General features: G+C 47.5%; 1 long non-coding RNA gene across 1 annotated transcript in view; it reads left to right on the forward strand.

Moving 5' to 3' along the window:
• Positions 1-21,108, forward strand: part of LOC125115279 (uncharacterized) — a 244,771-nt gene that overhangs the window by 15,415 nt on the left and 208,248 nt on the right. The window contains exon 2 of the long non-coding RNA XR_007132024.1: positions 8,956-9,077. This is a non-coding gene — a long non-coding RNA (uncharacterized LOC125115279). The remainder of the gene's footprint in view (positions 1-8,955; positions 9,078-21,108) is intronic.

Genomic DNA, 21,108 nt, shown 5'->3' on the forward strand with positions numbered 1-21,108 from the left:
GTGCCTGGGTTTAACTCAGTCCAGGGACACAAGCCTTGTTGGTGTTCCTTGAACATGCTGGGTGTGTCCGCCTCACTGAGCCTTTGCACTTATTTTGCCTTTGCTTCCCCCAGGGATCCACGTGGTTTCTCCCCTCATCTCTCTCAGGTCTTTTCCAGCAGGGCCTTCCCCGACTGCCCTCTCAAGTGGAACCTCCATGCCCACCCTGGCATCCCCACTCCCACTTTATTTCTCCCCACGGCACTGTCCCCATCTGACACGTGATGGACTGCACTTATTTCTGCTGTTGTCTCATTTCCTCCACGGGGATGTAAACTCCATAAAGGCATTTTTAAATCTACTTTCTTTGCTGCTGTGTTCCTGTGTTGCAATGGTGCCTTGTCCATAGGAGGTGAGGTGCTAATAAATAATTGTCCAAGAATGGATTTGCTTAGCTTTCTAGGTCCCTTTTAGAACCTCTTTCCAAATACTACTTCAGTACCGTAATCCTTCTTGATAATATTTCCACAGTGCTTAATAATTAGATAGTCTATCAGTTTTTAATTGTTTCCTCTTAGTGATATTCCTTCTCTAGTCTACTGTTTCAATCTGGACTAGTTTTCCTTTTTTTTATATATACATTTTTTAAGAACAGTTTTATTTTATTTTATTTTTGGTCTTTTTATAGGCACCCAGGGTAGGGGTTGAATCGGAACAGCAGTCGCTTGCCTATGTCACGGCAACGCTAGATCTGAGCTGCATCTGTGACCTACACCACAGCTCATGGTGATGCCAGATCATTAACCCACTGAATGAGGCCAGGGATTGAACCTGCGTCCTCATGGTTACTAGTCAGATTCATTTCCACTGATCCACGATAGACTAGTTTTTAATCCTACTAGTTCAATCCTGGACAAACCCTCTCCTAGATATAGTTGTTCTCCTAGGACATCCCTTTGCCTCTTATGTGTTATGTTCCTTGTCTTCTGGAGCCTGTCTTCCTCTTTTTTGACTTATTCCTTTGTTTTGGCCGAGAACATCCTTCAGTAGCTTTCTGAGAAAAGGTGTGTGGGAGGTAAAAATTTTTTTTGAGATCATGCATGGTTGAAAATGTATGTATTTAACCTTCATCCTTGACTGATATTTGGCTGGTTCTAGACTTCTGGGTGAGAAATTTATAAGGTTTGGAAGTCAGTCTCTAATTATCTTTGAGTTTCTATTATATTAGTTTTCTAAGGCTGCTATAACAAAGTACCACAGGAGATGTGGCCCAAACAACAGAAAGGTAGTGTCGCACAGTTCTGGGGCTGGAACTCCAAGATCCAGGTGTCAGCATGGTGGGTGCCTTCTAACGGCTGGGGGGAGAAGTTCATTCCATGCTTTTCTCCTAGCTTCTGGTGGGTTTCCAGCAATCTTTGGCATTCCTTAGCACCTGGTTTCATCTTCTCATGGTGTCCTCCCTGTGGGAGTGTTTGTGTCCAAATTTTCACTTTTTTCAAGTCCATCAGTCATATTGGACTAGGGGACCACTCTCCTCCAGTATGACCTCATCTTAATCATTGATATCCGTAGTGAACTTATTTCCAAATAACATCTCATTTCTGAGGTATTAAGGGTTAGGCCTTCAGCACATGAATTTTGGCAGGAGCACAATTCAACCCATAACATTTAGAGAAGTCGTTTTTATTGTTTTATTTTTTTTTTTAAGTTGAAATATGGAAGTTCCCGTGCTAAGGGTCCAATTGGAGCTGCAGCCACCGGCTTATACCACAGCCATAGCAACGGGGGATCCAAGCCGAATCTGTAACCTACACCACAGCTGAGCTGCAATGGGAATTCCCATTTTTATTCTTCATCCTTTGTGTGTGACTGTTATTTTCCTTTCCTAGAAACTTTTAGGATCTTTTCTTTATTCCTGACATTTTGAAATTTTATAGCAATGTGCCTTGGTGGGTCTTTGAGTTTTCTTGTTCTAGGTCCTCAGTAAGCCATTCGGTCTGGGAACACCTGTCATTTAGTTAAATAACATTTCTCCCGTTATTTCTTTTATAATTTTTTTTACCATCCTTTTTTCCCCCTGTTCTTTCTGGAACTCCTCTCAGCTGAATGTTGGACCTCATGGATTGATACCTAAATTTTATATCCTTTATTTCCTATCGACCATCTCTTTTCTTACTTTTTGGGATATTTCTTCAACTTTATTTTCAAAACTTTCCACTGAATTTTGTGCTACTGCTATCATATTTTTTTTTGTATTTTTTTTTATTTTTTGGCTGCCCCATGGCATATGAAGTTTCTGGGCCAGGGATCAGATCTGAGCTGCAGTCACGACCTGTGCCGCAGCTGTGGCAGTGCTGGATCCTTTAACCTACTGTGCTGGGCTGGGGATTGAACCTGCGTCCTGGGGCGGCAGAGACATTGCTGATCCTGTTGCACCACAGCAGGAACTCCATATTTTTATAATTTCTAAGAGCTATTTCTCATTTTTTGTCTTCATTTGAAGGGATCCTTTCTTGTTTCATGGGGAAAATATCTTCTTTTATCTCTCTGAGGATATTAATTATAAGGTTTCTGAAGTTTTCCTTTTGCTCCCTGCATTAGCTCTGTTTCATCAGAGTCCCTTGTCGTCTGTGTCTGTTTTGGTCTTTCTCATACTGGGGATTCTGCTCAAATGTCTAGAGATTCTTGGCAGCCCACATGTACGTAAAGAGTGAGGCCCTAAAAGGTTGGCTTCAGCCCCTGCCTGTGGGCTTTTCCATAGAATCAAAAAGCAGGGGCTTTGCCTTTTGGGGGGCTCTCAAATTCAGCGTTGTGAGATGCTGGGGTCTTTCCGTTTATCCAGAGAGGAGCACTCCAGGGTCCTGTTTGGAGACCTATTTGCTGGCCGAGAAGCAGAGGGGTAGAGTTGGAGACCTCGGCATGTAGGATGTCAGCTTTCCCACTCTGACCCTCTGCTGTGCTGGTACCCCTGCGTCAGGCTGCCCAGTCCCTTTCCCTAATAACCTGCCAGGGTGGGGAAGCAGGGCTTCTGGCTGCTGGGGAAGAAGGAGGAGGCTGGGGGAGCAGCCTGCCCGCTAATGCCTCTTCGCAGCTTTGGTTTGAACTGCTGCTCTCAGTGTCACCTAGTGTCTCAAATTTCTAAGACTTTTTGGGACCACTGTGATGCTGACTCATATGCTTGTCAGTGGGATTCTCTCTGCGAGCCTCCAGCTCGCTGTCATTTCCTGAGTCAGTTACAGCTGCTCCGCTTGTATAAAATGTGTTGTCCTCTCTCAGTGGCTCTTTCTCCCTCCTCGTTCTCTGATTATTTCAGGTTTGGGAGAGACTGTTGCTTACGAATAGCGTGCCCTATGCCCCCCACCCCATCTGTTCCTCTTGCTTCTCCAGATCCACTCTGGCTCTTGTCTCACTCTCTCCAGGCCCTGAAAGGTTGACCACAGGGGCCAGATCAAGAGGATCCTTGCTTTCTGGCTTCTGGCCGGGTGTGGCCAGCGGGAGGCCTCGGCAGAGAGCACATGGTGGGAAGAAGGTGAGGTCGGGGGCCTTGGCTTGGTTGTGTCTTGGCTGCAGGTGGCAGTTCCTGCAGGAAGCCCTCCTAGCAGTTACCCTCTGCAGATGCTGCTGACTCTTTCCTCCCCTCCAGGTCCAGAGATGGCCAGGGCCCCTCATTGCGCTCTGCCTCTTGACTTCCCAACCCTGCCCACATGCCCGGAAATGGTGCCCTCAGCGCAGGCTCCTCCACTGTCCCAGGGAGAGAACTGTGTGTTTCTTGCTGAGACTCCACCCATCGGCCCCTCCCCCATCCTTCTAGTGCCTTCTTTTTTTTTTTTTTTTGGTCTTTTTGCCATTTCTTGGGCCGCTCCCTCGGCATATGGAGGTTCCCAGGCTAGGGGTCGAATCGGAGCTGTAGCCTCCGGCCCACGCCAGAGCCACAGCAACGCGGGATCTGAGCCGCGTCTGCAACCTACACCACAGCTCACGGCAACGCCGGATCGTTAACCCACTGAGCAAGGGCAGGGACCAAACCCGCAACCTCATGGTTCCTAGTCGTATTCGTTAACCACTGCGCCATGACGGGAACTCCGTGCCTTCTTATCATTCTACTCTCAGCCCGTTTTAGGAAGTTTCACTTGAACACTCAAGACAACATCAGTGTAATGTCTTGCTCATTCCTGGCGCCCTCATTTTATCCTTCAAGGCACTTTCGGCTGAGTTTGGTCATCTGCTATCTTCTTCTCCACTAGACGGTGGCTCCATCCATAGGGAAAATCATGTGCCCAGCCCCTAGCAGAGGGTCTGTGCGGACTCAGGAAGCATTGCTTTCATGAGGAAGTGAATGAATGACTGAAAAGGCCCTTTCCTCCAAGAAGCCCTCCAGGAGTTCCTGTTGTGGCTCAGGGACAAAGAACCCAACTAGTATCCATGAGGATGTGGGTTCGATCCCTGGTCTCACTCAGTGGATTAAGGATCCGGCATTGCTGTGAGCTGTGGTGTAGGTTACAGACGAGACTTGGATCCTGCGTTGCTATGGCTGTGGCATAGGCCTGCAGCTGTAGCTCCAATTCAATCTCTAGCCTGGGAGCTTCCATATGCTGCGGGAGTGGCCCTAAAAAGCCAAAAAGAGAAGCCTTCCATAGCCCCCCAGAGGAGAGCAGCCTCTCCTCTCTCTCAGCGTCAGCAGTGATGGCCCGTGACACTTTTGCAGCATTTGTCACTTTTTACCTTGCTCTGTGTGATTTGTGCTACACCTGCCAGCCCTCCCAACACTGATCTCACTCTGGCTGACCCAGGTCTCACCCCTTTCGAATCTCCAGCGCCTCTCACAGTGCCCAGCACATAGTAAGTGTACAATAAATAGTTGTGAGGTCAATCAGTGACGAAATGGCTAAGTTTGGGACAGAACTTGTTCATTTGCGGTGCAACACCAGAGGCCCCGGGGTGGCATATTTGTCATTTTCTTTGTGAATTCATTATTGCTTTATTTCAGGGTTGTTTTTTCCCCAAAGATCTGCTTCTTCCTGGGCCTGTGGAGATGGCTTTGAACCAGGCTGATCACATGCTGGGCAGCTGTGTGAGGAGGGAACATGGGGCTCAGAGGAGAAGGAAGCTGGAGCCAGGCCAAGCCAGAGCCCTGGAAACCACAGACAACCTCCCCCCCCTCCCAGGATGCAGTGGCCCTGATGCCACAGCCAGAGAGACAGGCTGAGCCCGCAGCTTCTCTCAGGAGGTACCTGAGGCTCAGAGACCACAGCCTGGTGCAGGCAGGGCGGGTGCTTTCTACCCCAGCTGGCGCCAAGTCCTCACTTTCTCACCCCTGCCCACCCCCAGCGGGCAACTCTCTCCAAATCCAGCTGATTCCTTCTTCAGGGGAGAAGTGAGGGCTCTGGGGACAGACAGGTCTGAGTTTCAGCCTTGGCTTTGCTACTTTTAGTTGTGTGACCTTGGCCTTCATCTCTCCAAGCCATGGTCTCCTCATCCACCAAGTAGGAGTAATAGCAGTGCCCACTGCAGACTCTTGTGAGGTTTAGAGGAGGTCACAGTGTGTGAGATGAGTGCCGTGTGTAACACTAGCTTTGATTAAAATTCATGCTCTTGTTGACTCTTGTCTTCATGCTTGTTTCAGCAGCCTGAGACTAGGCCTTTGGCTGCTAAGTGTCCCCTTTACTGGGCACTCATATCCAGCCAGTGGTGGAATGAGCTCCCCATCACTGGAGGTAATCAAGAATCTATCAGATGACGTTTGTTGGGCTTTATGCCCTGGGTGGGAGTAGTGAGGGCCAGGGTGGCTGGCCTGGAGGGTCCCCAGTCAGTTACCAAGAAGAGGTTTTCATTCTACCCAACAGGGAGCCAGCAACTCCATGGGTTAGTGTGTTGCCTGGCAATTAAAATCGGGAGAGTTTAATCTGAAGCGAGTTCCAGCTCCCTTGTTTGCCCTTTTAATCTTGTCTGTTGCCATGGGAACGGCAAGTGATTGCAATCACCAGTGTTTGTATTGTGAGCTTGCTCCCATCAATACAGCTTTTGAAAAATAAGAAATACAAATCCTGACTTCGGAGGCATGCCGCTCATTACTATTCGGAACAAACGCCTGAGAAGTTCTGTCAAACGTGGCCTTCCCAGCGCATGGGCTCTGGTTTGGCGATTCCTTGCAGCCCAGGTCCTTGCCCGCTTCCTCTGTGCCCCTCTCAGCGAGGTGGCTCTGCCAAGGACGTGTGGAGAGGACCATCACCCACTACCTGGAGGATTCTTGGGGAGGAACGGCTACCTGGCTTCCCTCAGTGCTGCCTGTGGCCCTCCACTCCAACCTCGTTATTATTATGTCAGTGGCTCGTAATCACAGTACTTTCTGAAGAGGAAGAGAGAGACAGATGCTGTCCAGGGTCAGAGTCCTTGCAGAGTGCTGGGTGGGAAGAGCAGGTTGCCTGTACCTGCATCTGAGAAGTTGATGGCATGTCCCGGCTCATTGGTGCCTGCAGGGACTCAGCTGCACCCAACCCATCTTCCCCTGCCCCCAGCTTGCTTTGGCTGGATGCTCAAATCCAGAGGCCACCTGGAGGGACATCACCCCCGCCTCCTTGGAGTTGAACCCCAATGCCTTTGTCTCCCCCTTACGGTCACAGAATGGGTTACTGAGAATGTGACCTCGTTGGCCTGAGGCCTGGAGATAACCGATGACAGCGTTTTCCTTTGAGGAGGGAAGGATGTCAGAGAGCCTCTGATCTCGCCCCTGGTGTACAGCTGAGGATAAACGCAGAGCGAGGAAGTCACTTGCCAGAGGTCGCGTTTGTAGTAAGAGAGTGTCTCCTAGCCCCTGTCTCTTGGTTTTGTGTAAATCCAATCTCATTTGTGAGACATGCCCCAGGGCACTTTATTGCATAAACTTTACAAAATGAAAACTACTTGGTATTTGAAATACGCACATGCTTTGGATCACTTTTCTTTTAAATAAGATGCAAATTGGTATGACATTTTTTAAAAAATGAGTTTAATTCTAGAAATTGGTGCTTAGTTGATATTATGTTTTCAATCCAGAGCCACAGGCTAGGAGAAGGGAGAGACCTTCATTGATTTCCAAAGCAGCCTTGACCTTCAGACCTGGTTCTGGGAATCTTCTAGCTGTGTGACCCTGGGGATCCACCTCACCTTTTTGGGCCCTCAGTATCCTCATCTGTAAAAAGGAGAGCCTGGAGCTTGCCTTGTCAATCTTGCACCATGTAAGGCTTCCCATGAGCTCATGGATGTGAATGCATTTTCTTAGGTGTAGAGAATTGTATTCAAAGGTGGCTGGAATTCTTACAGAATTCTTAGAGTTAGGTCTTCTGGTCAGGCAGGATTAGAATTTCTCTTCTAGACCAAATATCTACATGATGGATCTAAGGTTTTCCTCTTTAAAAAAAATTGTTGGGAGTTCCCTTTGTGGCTCAGTGGTTAACGAATCTGACTAGGAACCATGAAGTTGCCAGTTTGATCCCTGGCCTTGCTCAGTGGGTTAAGGATCCGGTGTTGCTGTGAGCTGTGGTGTAGGTTGCAGACATGGCTTGGATCCCGCGTTGCTGTGGCTGTGGCTGTGGAGTAGGCCAGTGGCTACAGCTCTGATTAGACCCCTAGCCTGGGAACCTCCATATACCACGGGTGTGGCCCCAGAAAAGACAGGAAGACAAAAAAAAATTGTTTTATTTATTTTTTTTCTTTTTATGGCTGCACCTGTGGCACATGGGGGTTCCTAGGCTGGGGGTTGAATCAGAGCTGCCAATTGCCGGCCTACACCACAGCCATAGCAACACCGGATCTGAGCTGCATCCGCGACCTATGCTGCAGTTTGTGGCAATATAGGATCCTTAACCCACTGAGCAAGGCCAGGGATCGAACCTGCATCCTCAGAGAGAGTTGGGTTCTTAAGCTGCTGAGCCACAATGGGAACTCCTAAGTTTTCACTCTTTTTATTTGAAGAAAAATGATCCCCCTTTGATATTTTGACATTACCCAATGCTAAGATCCTCTGGGTCAGATAATAAACCAGTGAAGCATGAGAAGTATCCTCTCATCCGCCTCCCCATGCTCCACTCACACCTCCAGGGTCTAGCTCTACAGGTGAGCCAGGGGCTGCCTCCTTCCGTCCAACATTGATTCATTCAAGACGTACTGGGGGCCCTCTGTGTGCTGGGCCCTGTGCTGAGCTCTGGAATTCAGTGCTAAATACGTACAATGATTCCTGCTTTGGGAAGCCTCTGTCAATTCTCTGGCTCTCCCATCAGTTCCTTGGTAGGACCAGTTTTCAGCCTGGCATTGTGGGTTCTCATTTGAAAGCTTCAGAAAGGGAGCTAAAATCTTATCTTAAAAACCGTTTTTCAGTTTAAACTAGACTCTGATTCTTTTAGTGCTGGAGCAGTCCCCAGATGGAGCACAGAGCCTGCCATGCAGTAGAGGCTGGGTGAATATCAGTTGAACTAAATTCCCAGAGGGGAATGGCTAGCCACTCGCCAAAGATCCACGCTTCCTTTCCACAGTGTAGTGTTGTTGCTGGGAAGTGATTGCCCAGCCAGGGGCTACATTTCCATCTAGATAAGGACACCTGAGTGTTCATGGAAGTGACATGGGACACTTCTGGCTGATGGAGCCTAAGAAGTAGGTGTTCCATTGTCTGCTCCTTATCCTCTTTACTAGTTGGAAGTAGTAATCAAACCCTATGGCCCATGGGCCAAATCTGGCTTGCTGTGTGTTCTTGTAAATAAAGCTTTATTGGAACATGGCCATTCCCATTTGCTACTTGTTGTTGTAAGTAAAGTTTTATTGGAACACTGCTCTTCCCACTTGCTACTTGTTTTTGTAAATAAAGTTTTATTGAACATGGCCATGCCCATTTGTTTAATCTATAACCCTTGCCCACTTTCTCCCTGCACTGGCAGAGTTCAGTAATTGTGACAGATGCAGTCTGGCCCACTGAGCCTAAAATATTTACCATCTGGCCCTTCACAGAAAAAGTTTGCCCGGCTTTGCCTTGGAGGATGGTGATGACACAAGACGGAGGGAACCAGGGTCCCTTATGTGGAGGAAATTTGTCTGCCAGCCAGGAACACCTGCTTACATTGGACTCTTTGGTGAGTGAGAGATGATCTTTTCATTGTGTTCAGACCTTAAATTTTTGGTGTTTATCCAGCAGCATCTAGCGTTATTCTAATCAATACCCATGCCGTGTAAAGGAAGTATGCTGGGGATCTATACTGGGAGTGCTGAGTTGGCAACTGCTTCCAGATTTCTTGGTGAATTTATATTTGAATCTGTGCAGAACCGTTTTCTGGGGGTCTCTGATGCAACCACAGGGTGGCAAGGGGCAGGGACAAAAGTCACTTGCCTCAAGTATTGAGGAAGAGTCACTGAAAAGATACCCAAGAGAGAGAAAGGCCCCACACAGCAACTCAGAGACAAGACGGGTAGGAGAGGGAGGCCTCCTGGGACCTGGATCTAAACCCAGGACAGGGTGTGGGGTGGGTGAAAACGTGGGCTACAGATTCAGACGGCCCGGGTTTGAACCCCGTGTCTGCCACTTACTGGCTGGGGGACCTCAGGCGACTTCCTTCACCTCCCTGAGCCTGTGCCCCCATCTCTAAATGGGGGTCATGATGGACTTAACTTCTGGAGTTGTTATGAGAATTAAATGACCTCCATGCTAAAGAGCTAGGCATGGTTAGGGTGCTGGTGCTTGGAGCAGGGCTGGGTGTACAAAGGGACACAGAGCCTGGGGGAGAGGGGACATGGAGCCCAGCTGATGGTCTCTGCTCCTCCAGTGGCCCAGGGCAGACAGACCCATCCTTCGCTCCCTCCTGTCCATCCCCCGCCCTATCCAATCATGGCCTGTCCTGTCCATTTGACCTACAGGATCTCTCTCACACTTGTTCATTTCTCTCCACCTCCACCTCCTCCACCTTGTCCCAGTGGCCGTCACCGCCCGTCTGGCCTCTCTGTAAACCCTCCTGCCTGTCTTCCCGACATCCCCACGGGCCTCCCTCTAATCTCTTTTCTTCGCGAAAACCAGAGTGAGATCTTTCCAGACCTGGTCACATTATGCCCGCCTTAAGGCCCTTCCTGATGGAAACAGAGCTTCTTGCTGTGGCCATCGGCTCTCCCTTCCTCTGTCTCTGGCCCCCTCCTCTGGCTCTCTGAATTCCTTCAGAGGGACTGCTGTGACCCCCCCCCCCCCAACTCCCCCAGGGCCCTTCCTTGCATGTTCTGTTCCTTCCAAGCAGCACAAAAACAAACAAACCCCAAACCAAAACCAAACCAACAAACAAAAAACTAAAACACTGGAAAATGAGGAGGAAAAGGCAATCTAGGGACCCCAGCCCTGACACTCCAGGTGCCTTGGGTTGAGCAGGAAAGGGCGGGAATTGGCTCTGAGGGTGCTGGGAGGAGGGCGCTGCAAAAGAACCCTCCGTTGGGTTGGCCCTCTCTTTCCAAGACAGCTGGGTACCCCCTCTCTGCTCGCCTACTCACATGAGCCGAGGAGAAGGCCCAGGGAGACAATTCATTGTCAATATGACCAAGTTCAGTTTGGGCATATTGAAGCCAAAAAAAAAAGCTATTTCCTAGTGTCTAAATCTCATTAAAAAAGCAATTTGGCAATCAATTACAATGCAATTTAGCTACTAACTGTTTAATTATATTTAAAAAAAAAAAGCAGACAAGCTGCAGAAGCGAGTTTGTTCTTCCGGTCCTCATATTTATGAGCCGGTCGAAAGAGCTTGTCTGTGGAGGGCTCTGGGGTGGAATGAGGGGCCGACTTGGCCGGATTACCTTCCAAGTTCAACTTTCCAAGTGGATAAATGATATCCACCCAAGGCTGTGGTATTGTTTGGAGAGATTCATTTTTCTCCATGAGCTCCGATCTTCCTTACTCAGTCCTGCGCTGTAAAAATTGTAGCATTCGATGTGGCTTGTATTAAAGGAACATCATTTCTATAAATTATTCTTTAGCGCTGTGGAAGAATTTGCCTTCTGGAACCATCTCAGTTGAGGAATTGGGGGATGAAATGGAGGTTTGAGACTACAAGGGCTGGGGGAAATCAAGGCTTCGGAGAAGGCTGGACGTGGGCAGGTCTCCTGTACCCATAGAGAAGGAGCTTGGGGGGGAGGCGTGGTATCTGCGCCACGTGGCTGGGAGGAGAGGGATGCGGAACGCATGCGCTCCTTATCCTAACGGGGAGGGGCCAGGATCTGTCGCTGGGGAAGGTCAGTGTGGAATCCAAGGCAGCCACACTGGCCCCACTGCTGAGTCCCATCCTCTCCCCTCCCCCTGAGGCCGGGTCTCACTCAGGGATCTTCGGCTCCTCTGCTTTGCTCTCTGGTTTACATCTGACTGCCCTGCTTTTCCTGGTGGATCTTTTTGGCCCTGCAGCACCGCACGCACCCTTGGTGCTCCTGGCCCAGTGGGCTCCCTTACTGCCACGGGAGGGCTATTGGCCACTGACGGCCTGAACACTCAGGTCTTTGAAAATATTCAAGGGAGGTTTACTTTTGCCTGTTTCAGATCATGAGGGCTGGGGTGTTGAGTGAGGGTCCTTTTGGGTATCACTTGGCAGGACAGTTACGGCAGGCACGCTGCCTGCAGAAGAGAAACCAGGAAGGTTGCTATCCTTGTGTTTAAAAATGTCTGCATGCATGTTGCATGTGGGTTGGAAGATGCATGAAAGCCATGGAGGGAAATGATGCGTTTCAGCCGTGGGTGCATCCGTGGCATGGTCGTATCTACACTTTAAGGAGATCATCTGAGCTGCGGGGGGGATTTGAGAGGGAGACGGTGGAGGCCTGGGGGTTGCCCCCGAGTCCTACCTTCTGTGGGCGCAGCAGTGAATCCTCCACAGGGAGAAGCCGAGGAGTCAGCCCCCAGCCTGCCTGAACTCCTCCAGGGACCCAGCAGCTTTAGGAGGAAAGGCTGTGGGACCCAATGGGTGGCCACAGCCTCAGGGTCCAGCTCCTCCCTGGCCAGCGGTCTGTTTGGCCAGCCTTGACCACTCTGTGTCTACTTTATCTAATTCTCAATTAGTCTGGCTCTAGGCCCCAGTGCCCAGACAGAACCCATAATTATGTATTGATTTCCTTCCAAAGATGCACGGCCTTGAGTTAGCGTGGCACTTCTGGGTCCCTACACAAGCACAACCGGAGGAGCAAGGGGTTTGATGTGCGTGTGTGTGTGTCTGTGTAGAATCAGAAGATCCTGACTCCCAGGTGCCGAGGGGAAGGCCCCATCACAGTGACACAGGAGTGAGAACAGCCATTGCTGGGCTGGAGGTGGGAGTGGGCTACAGCCTTTTGGGGATTCAGATGCTACCATAGGCTGGCTGGCTGGGCAGATTGGCTGTGAAGAGGGGACCAGAACTCTGATCTCAATCTTGATCGTGGTAAAGGGAGCACAGATTCTGTGTCGATTTGTCTATCCCCGTCTCCCTCCTCCATCAGTACAGTTGTCCACGAATTCCGCCCCCCCGGGTGATTAAGTTTCATGGTGCTTTGCCAGATGGCATATTCTCCCACTTTCCCGGTCCTCCAGGGACTGTCGGAAACACAGGCCAAGCACTCTTACCTCGAAATTACATTAAGGAGTTTAATTAACAGAAATGACTCCATCACCCATAGATCATACTCTAAATGCGGATGCCACGTACAGACACGTGGAAGCTCTCGGCTGGCTCCTATTGCCTCTGGGGACTCAGTCATGTCACCTACCGCCGTCTCATCAGGCTGTAATCACTTTTCGTTCCTCAAGAAAAGCTTTGGGCAGATGGGGGGCACAGCCTTAGAAACAAAATCTTGAGGTCTTCCCCCCTCTCCTGGGATCCCTCCCCAGAGGCACTGAATCTGTTCCTCTTTGAAGTTCAGTGGAATTAAGTGCCTCAGGGTTAGCGCCAGATGTTGGGGGCTGTCCTCAGGATGGAGGCCAAGAGCCATGGATGTGGTGAGCTGCTTGGCCTACTCTCCCCCGAAGGGGCTGCATCGCTGGGTCTTTCCTGATTCTGAAGTGGGTGGGAAACACAGAGCTACTTACTTCATGATCTGCTGGGAGCACCTGCTTTGATCAACCTCCTGGGTACCTCTTCCGTTTTCTCCAGAACCACACCTCTGGTTCTCTTGGGTGTTGCTTTGCCTCTGACGATGCACCAGGGGCCTTTCCATAATGTGCGTTTCTAGTCCATAGCCCTGTTCTCATAGTCCCAGTCTGTTGATTCTCAACCAGCAGTACCCCTCCCCAGGGGGCACCTGTAACTCTAGAAGTGGTTTGGATTGGACCAAAGATGTGGGAAGTGCCTAGTTGTCCTATAATGTTCTCAATGACTTTTTTTTTTTTTTTTTGCTTTTTGCTATTTCTAGGGCCGCTCTTGTGGCATATGGAGGTTCCCAGGCTAGGGGTCTAATCGGAGCTGTAGCCGCCGGCCTACACCAGAGCCACAGCAACACAGGCTCCAAGCCACATCTGCAACCTACACCACAGCTCATGGCAATGCCGGATCCTTAACCCACTGAGCAAGGCCAGGGATCGAACTTGCCACCCCATGGTTCCTAGTCGGATTCGTTAACCACTGAGCCACGACGGGAACTCCTGTTCTCAATGACTTATTATCTCTTGTTCTGTTGGGCTTCTGATGTCCAGCCAGACCTTCTTGTAGGTGCCAAACTTGTTCACCCATATCTGAACCTAGAACATAAGTACTTTTTCGCCTGGCTTTTAATCTACACCACATAGTCCAGGAATGCAACTGTGGTGGAAATCAAGGGGATTTTGTTTTTTGTTTTGTTCTGAAGATGAGCACCAGTTGTTCACCAGTTTGGAAATTATTCCTGATGGTAATGATGCTCGTAATATCTGAGTCACTGGTGTAAGACCCGTGTGTGCCTCTGCGTGCGGAGATCTGCGTATGAATAGAAGAGGTTGATGACTTCACTGTGTCTTCTAGGGCAGTCATGGCCAACATTTACATATTGAAATCTGTATTGTCTTATTATAATTATTTTCCTCTCAGACCTCCCTTATTCTGTGGTTACTGAATTATTTTAAGTTTTCAGGAATTTGAGTTTAGATTGTTCTATTTTCTGTGCTTTCATTGTAAGGATAGTAAAGGGTGCTATGATGGACTCTTCATGGCCACAAAATCCTGCATGCAAATATGCATGTCTCTTTGCAGTGTGACTCAGCACTCTTCTCATTCAACAGGGCAGGTCTTTTTCTCATCTCCTGGAATCCAGGCTGGCCTTGAGTCTTGCTTTGATCAACCAATTATGGTAGAGGGATAGTATATGACTTTTAAGGCTAGATCTTAAGATGCTTTGCAGTTTCTGGTCTCAGCCTCTTGGAATACCATCCTGAAACCACTAGGCCGGGAAGCTGGTATAGCCTACTGGGGGTCCTAACTGACAGCCAGACCAGTTGCCAAACATGTGAGCAAAGCCATTTTAGTTCTTGCAGGCCACTCAACCTTTCAGCTTATGCTGGCTCACAAATGAGCTCAATAGAGGAACATTTCAGCCAACCCATAGAAACCTGAGAAATAATAATTTGCTTTGCATTCGGCCACCATTTTGAAGTGGTTTGTTATTTACCAGCAATTAACTGATACAAAGAACTTAAGAAAACTTTGTTTTCGATGTACAGTGGATTTGCAGTGTTGTGTTAGTTTCTGGTATACAGCAAAGTGATACAGTTATGTATATATTTTTCCCAATATAGGTTATGACAGGATATTGTCCCTTGTGCTATACAGTAGGACCCTGTTGTTTATCTGTCTTATATATAGTAGTGTGTATCTGCCAGTCCCAAATTCCCAATCCTCCCTTCTTGACCCCTCTCCTCCCTTGGCAATGAGAAGTCTGTTCTCTAAGTCCTTGAATCTATTTCTCTTTCTTAAATATGTTCATTTGTGTCATATTTTAGATTCCACATATAAGTGATATCATATGGTATTTTTCTTTTTCTGACTTACTTAGTATGATAATCTCTAGGTCCATCCATGTTGCTGCAAATGGCATGATTTTGTTCTTTTTTATGACTGAGTAGTATGCCATTATATATGTACCACATCTCCTTAATCCATTCATCTGTCAGTGGACATTTAGCTTGTTTCCATGTCTTGGCTATTGTCAATAGTGCTGCTATGAACATTGGGGTGCATATATCTTTTTGAATTATAATTTTCTCTGGATATATGCCCAGGAGTAGGATTGCAACTCTACAAAATATTTGCTTTTTCAAAAAAGGGTTGAGAACCACTGGCCACATTAAACAACAGGTATTGAGCACCTGCTATATGCTGGATGGAGCATCACGATTCATGTCTCTGAAATAGACACTGGCAGGCATGGTTTATAAAGTTTGGGCCCAAGGGTATGAAATGGGACCCTGTTGCCAGAACTGATACATGGTGAGGGCTGTGTTTTGGGATAAAGCAGAGGCTATTAACCAAAACCCTAGACCAAGGCTTTAGCAGCAGCACCATGAGGGCCCAGGGATGAGTAGCATGGTGGGACTGGACCACCTTTAATCTCACCTGACTCAAGCCAGAATGGGCATCAGATTCTGGGAGGCTTGAGCTGAGAAGGTGTGAGAGGCGGAGGCATATTCTGATCTTTAGAGGACCAAAGTTTTGCCAAATTTACAATGACTTTCCTCATGAAATTTAAGAAATATCAAATCTAAAATAAGTGTAAACAGGTCCAATAAAATTATGATTTTTCCCCCATAATTACCTTCATTGTCTTTTAAAAGAAATATAAGAAATGTCAATTATAAAACAAAAAAATATGATGCTTTGGGATTATTCCCAGTTCTGATCATTCTTGAATAATTTGTGTGAGAATATCTTTCCTATAGATAATAATTGTGAATCCTGGACAATTGTGGAAGATAACAATTTAAAGACACTGTAGAGTGCCCCAAATGGAGAGATGAGTGTATTCCATCTTTATTTATTTATTTATTTTTTGCTATTTCTTGGGCCGCTCCTGCGGCATATGGAGGTTCCCAGGCTAGGGGTCTAATCGGAGCTGTGGCCGCCAGCCTACACCAGAGCCACAGCAACGCAGGATCCAAGCCGCGTCTGCAACCTACACCACAGCTCACGGCAACGCTGGATCATTAACCCACTGAGCAAGGGCAGGGACCGAACCCGCAACCTCATGGTTCCTAGTCGGATTCGTTAACCACTGCGCCACGACGGGAACTCCTGTATTCCATCTTTAAAAGAAGGGAGCTGTGATGGATGAAATGTTCATGTTTGTGGCTTTTTCTAATGTCACTGGGACTTAGGCGGAGGGACTCAGTCTTGCTGGCTTAGAGTTCAGGGCTTACAGAGTAGATAGAGTTTGAAAATATAAACTCTGAGAGAGGAAGATGCCATAGTGGGGCTCCTGAATCTGCATATACTCCCCTCAAATCCTTGGATAGTCTCCAAAATGCACGTAGAAAAACTATCAGGGAGCCCCTCAAAAAGCAATAGCTACAAGGCTAAAATAACTGAATGCAGATTATAGGGTAGACAGTTTGGAGTTTGAATCCTATGAGGTTAGAGAGCCTTGGAAGACCCTTGGGCTTTCCACTGGGATCCTAGAAGGACCATATCATGGGAGTGGAGATTATGTCCCAGAATTAGGGATTTACTCTAGGACTAAGGGTGTAATTGAAACAGACCTGCTTTAATAATCTGCAAAATCAAGCTAAGAAGTCAAGGTGATTAGTTAGTAAATTAACTGCCTGATAGAGCAAAAATCAACACTCATCATGGGAAACAATTCACAGGCTCTACAACATGTTGTACACAATGACCAGTAGACAGTTAAAATTTGCTCGACACAGAGAAACAAAAAATGTGATCCATTGTCAAAAGAAAAAACAATCAATAGAAACAGACTTCAGAATGAAGATGTTAAAAGTAGCTAACAAGTCTTTATAAAAAGCCATTGAAATTATAATACAGAGACTCAATCATTTTTTTTTTTTTTTTTTTTTTGCTTTTGAGGTCCACACCCATGGCATATGGAAGTTCCCAGGCTAGGGGTCCAATTGGAGCTGCTGGCCACAGCCACAGCAACATCAGATCTGAGCCACATCTGTGACCTACACCACAGCTCATGGCAATGCCAGATCCTTAACCCACTGAGCAAGGCCAGGGATTGAACCTGCAACCTCATGGTTCCTAGTCAGATTCGTTTCCACTGCGCCATGATGGGAACTCCGAAGACTCAATCATAGTGATGAACAAATGGCAGAAAGAAGATAAAAATAAGAACCAAATGGAAATTCCATGATAGAAAACTAAAATATCTGAAATGAAAATTTTACTTATATTTCAAACTGATTTGAAAATGTTTTAGTATAATGGTGCAGTTACTCTAAAAGCAATACAGCCAATTTAAAATTTTCAAGAGGATGTAAGACTCCTTTTAAGAGACTTAGTACCAACTAATGAATTATAGAAACACCTGAAATGAAGATTTCTTGTTAAATTAGGTAGTTCTAAAAACATTGTAAAAAAAAGAAAAATTTATTAATGGGCTTAATAGCAATTGGAAAGAGTGAGTGAAACTGAAGGTAGATTCCCCAATAGAAAGAATAGAGGGAAAACAGATTAATTGAAATAAAATTGAACATGTCTCCATGACCTGTGAGATAATATCAAGTGGCCTATTGTATGTGGAATTGCAGTCTCAGGAGGAGAGAGAGAAGATTGGGCAAAAAAAAAGGGGGGGTGGTGGCAGGAACAATGTTGTAGATTTCCACAAATTTTGTGAAAACATAAACTTACAGATCCAGGAAACTCAGCTAACACCACAGCTGGATAAATACAAAGAAAACTGCTACCTAGGCACATTATCATCAAACTACTCAGAACCAAAGAAATGGAAGAAACTTGGTATCAAAGACAAAAACTACTTTACATACTGGGGAACAATGATACAAATGAGAACTGACTTCTCATCAAAAACAATGGAGATCCTCTGACGATGGAATGCGTCTTTTATGTCAACTAAAAATTCTATATCCAGTGAAAAATATCCTTTTCATGTAAAAAAAAATGAAGGCAATATAAAGTCATTTTCAGCTAAACCAAAGATGAGCAGGCCTGCTTTTCACAAAATGCTGAAGGAAGGTTTTCAAGATGAAGGAAAATTTTATCAGACAGAAACTCATATACAACAGAAAGAATGAAGTGCACTGATAATGGTGAAATGTCAGTAAATATAAAAAAACAATATTTTTTCCTTCTTTTGTGGTTTTTAAAAGATAAATGACTGCTTTGAGGAAAAAGTATAGCATTGTAGCATAGGGTTTATAATGTACGAACATGGGAAAAAATGACAACAGTACAAGAGACAGGATGGGCAAATGTAATTTTATTGTTGTAGAGTGCTTACACTGAAAATACTTTGGGTACCCCAAGTTTGCTAGTATGCAAGCACACAGTCTGAGTGATGGGGACCAGCACAAGGCAGGCAGCCCCAGCTGAGGGGGAAGAGGGAGGAGAGGGCAGGGGGCCAGGAAGCCCCTGTAGCAGGTGGTATGCTCAGGACCGAGGTGGTCCTGGGGCTTAGGGTAGCTTTGGTCAAGGCTCAAGGCAGGAGCCACATGGCCAGAGAGAAAAGCAAAAGCTCTTGAACTTTTAGAATAGAAACTTTGAGATGACAGTCTCCTCCCGTCCTTCCACCTTAGAGGTGAAGAACCTGCAGCCAGGAAGGGTGGAGACATCTCCCTGCAGAGGACTGGGTAATTATAAACTGGGTCAGGATGTGTGCTACTGTCTTCAGGTCCTGACCTCTGCTCTCTTCCCCACGTCTGCTCCCCCAAGTCCCTCTAGGGCACCCGAGGAGGACTGACTCCCTGGCCAGACATTTTCAAATCATCTATGGAACCTCACAGAGAGACCACAGGAGTGTAATCTCTTATTGCCCAGAGAGCAAATAACGTGGTACCATTTACCGGAGGAAAGCATTCCCCAGAGCGCCTGATATACCTAAGAACCCAGCACGAAGACTTTATCTTGTTTCCATCAGCATAACCTGCTTGGAACATGAAATCGGGCTTCTCCCTGGCGCCTTATCACTAATGGGGTCGGCTGTTTTGTGGGATAGGGGAACCACAGTGTGGGTGTGACTGGGAGGATGCTGTGACGGGGGCTGCAGCCCAGCCAGCTGCCAGGCCCGACGACAGAGGAGAAGCTTTGCAGTGGACCCTCCAGGTCCACTTCACTTTGAGGCTGGTACGTAACCAGCTTGCTTCACTGCCTGGAGGTGCAGGAAGGAGTGGCAGCCCAGGCTGGCCCTCTTTGTCCCCCACTTTTCATCCTTAGGTAGGGAAGGTGGTACAGTCAGAGGTATGTAGAGATTCCACTGAGCTTTTGCTACCTTGCTTCTGGAAGCTTCTCCCATCATAAATGACACATCACATATGCAATAGGGATTTTTTTTTTGTCTTACTGTAAATAAATTGAAAGGACATTTACAATTTTGCTTTTGAAATTATCTGGTAACAAGTAACTAATTTAATTTAGTGTCAGTCAAGCTTTCTCAGACATTGGCAGGAATATTGAGGAGTCCTCAAGGTGACAAAAGCTAACCTATACATTGTTTTAAAATTTAAGGAAGCCTTTTACGCATTCTTAGTGTAGCTCTTAAGTGATGCCAGCCTTCAAGTCCTATTCTGTAAACTTGAAGTATTTTATTAAATTTGATTTCGCCATTTTCTTTTCTTATTTTGGAACCAATGATTCTTTTCCAGGCCTTAATTATTTTCATTAGTTCTAGGCTCTCCCCCATTGCATCTCATAAATGAAATGACCATGTGGGAAGAAGCCAGGAACTTGGGCTTCTATCTCAGTTCTGTCACTTGTTAGCTGGTCACCTTGGATGAAGGCCTGGCCCCTTCTGAGCCTTCCTTTCCTCAGGAGGACAGTGAGGAGCAGAGTGAGGCAGATGCCACATACTCTGCTCCCAGGTGCCCTTTGGGGACCAGGCTGGATGGCAGGTAGAGCCAGTCCTGGTGAGTCTAGAGCTTTGACAGACAGAAGCTGGTGGCCACATTACCCCCTACTTGGCAGGTTAGGGGTTAACCAGGCTGGACTCCAAGCCCAGAGCTGGGGCCTCGGTTGCCTGAGCAACAGGTACCTTCTCTGAGCATCTGTGACTCAGATGGGTGTGGGTTTGTGAGTGGGCTCCGGCCACACGACTTCCTGCCTGTGACGCCGGCTGGCGAGCAGCCTGAGTCACAGCCGGAACTTCTCCCGCCCCCTGCAGGGGAGGGGGCTGCTTCCAGCCGTCCCTGGGCTTGTGCCCCAGGCGGGCACCTGCCTCCACTCCTGGGTGCTGGCACTACGTGGGAGAGGGTTGTGCAGCTGCTGAGAGCTCTGAGTGCAGCAGTTCCAAGGCTGAAGGATGGGAACAGCCAGAGCTTCCCTCAGACCTGTCCAGGCTTTTCGGGGTGTGCAGGATGCAACCCCCACTGCTTAGTCCCTCACCACAAATGCAGGAATCTCTGCTGCCCACCCCATCTTCCCCAAACACCCTGTGGCCAGCCATGCAGACCTTCTCAGCAGTTCTCCAACCTCTGCTTTCCTGTTCCCGTGCCGCCGTTTATTTCTTTCCCTCCTGCTTTGCTCGTCCCGGGTCTGGCTCCTGACCATGTCCCCTTCTCTGCAAAGACATCCTTTGCCTTTTCACCCCCATAGCTCTATGCTCAGCTCTCTGTCCCAGGCCTTACTCCTGTCTTGTTGTAAACTTTGACCAGCTCTGCCTTATCTGCCTTGGAAGAAGTCTCTAGGAACCTTTTGGGTCACAGTTTGCGGGGTGTGTTACCGTTCACCCAAACTAATTTTCCTCTTTTTCCTGGGCACACAGCGGGGCTACATTTCCCTGCTTCCCTTGCAGCCGCATGGCCCTTATGATCGATTGTTCTAATCACCAGAATGTGGCAAAAGATGTGTGTGCACTTTCTGGACGAAGACTGCCTTTTCTTAATCAATGTTATGAAGGTATAATTTACATACGGTGAGAGGCACCCTTTAAAAGCATACAGTTTGATGGATACCCCACTATCAGAATAATGTAGACCTACCACCACCGCAGTCACGTTTCCATCATCCCTAGGGTTTTCTC

The sequence above is a fragment of the Phacochoerus africanus genome, chromosome 14, assembly GCF_016906955.1.
Source record: "Phacochoerus africanus isolate WHEZ1 chromosome 14, ROS_Pafr_v1, whole genome shotgun sequence".
NCBI classification, from domain to species: domain Eukaryota; kingdom Metazoa; phylum Chordata; class Mammalia; order Artiodactyla; family Suidae; genus Phacochoerus; species Phacochoerus africanus.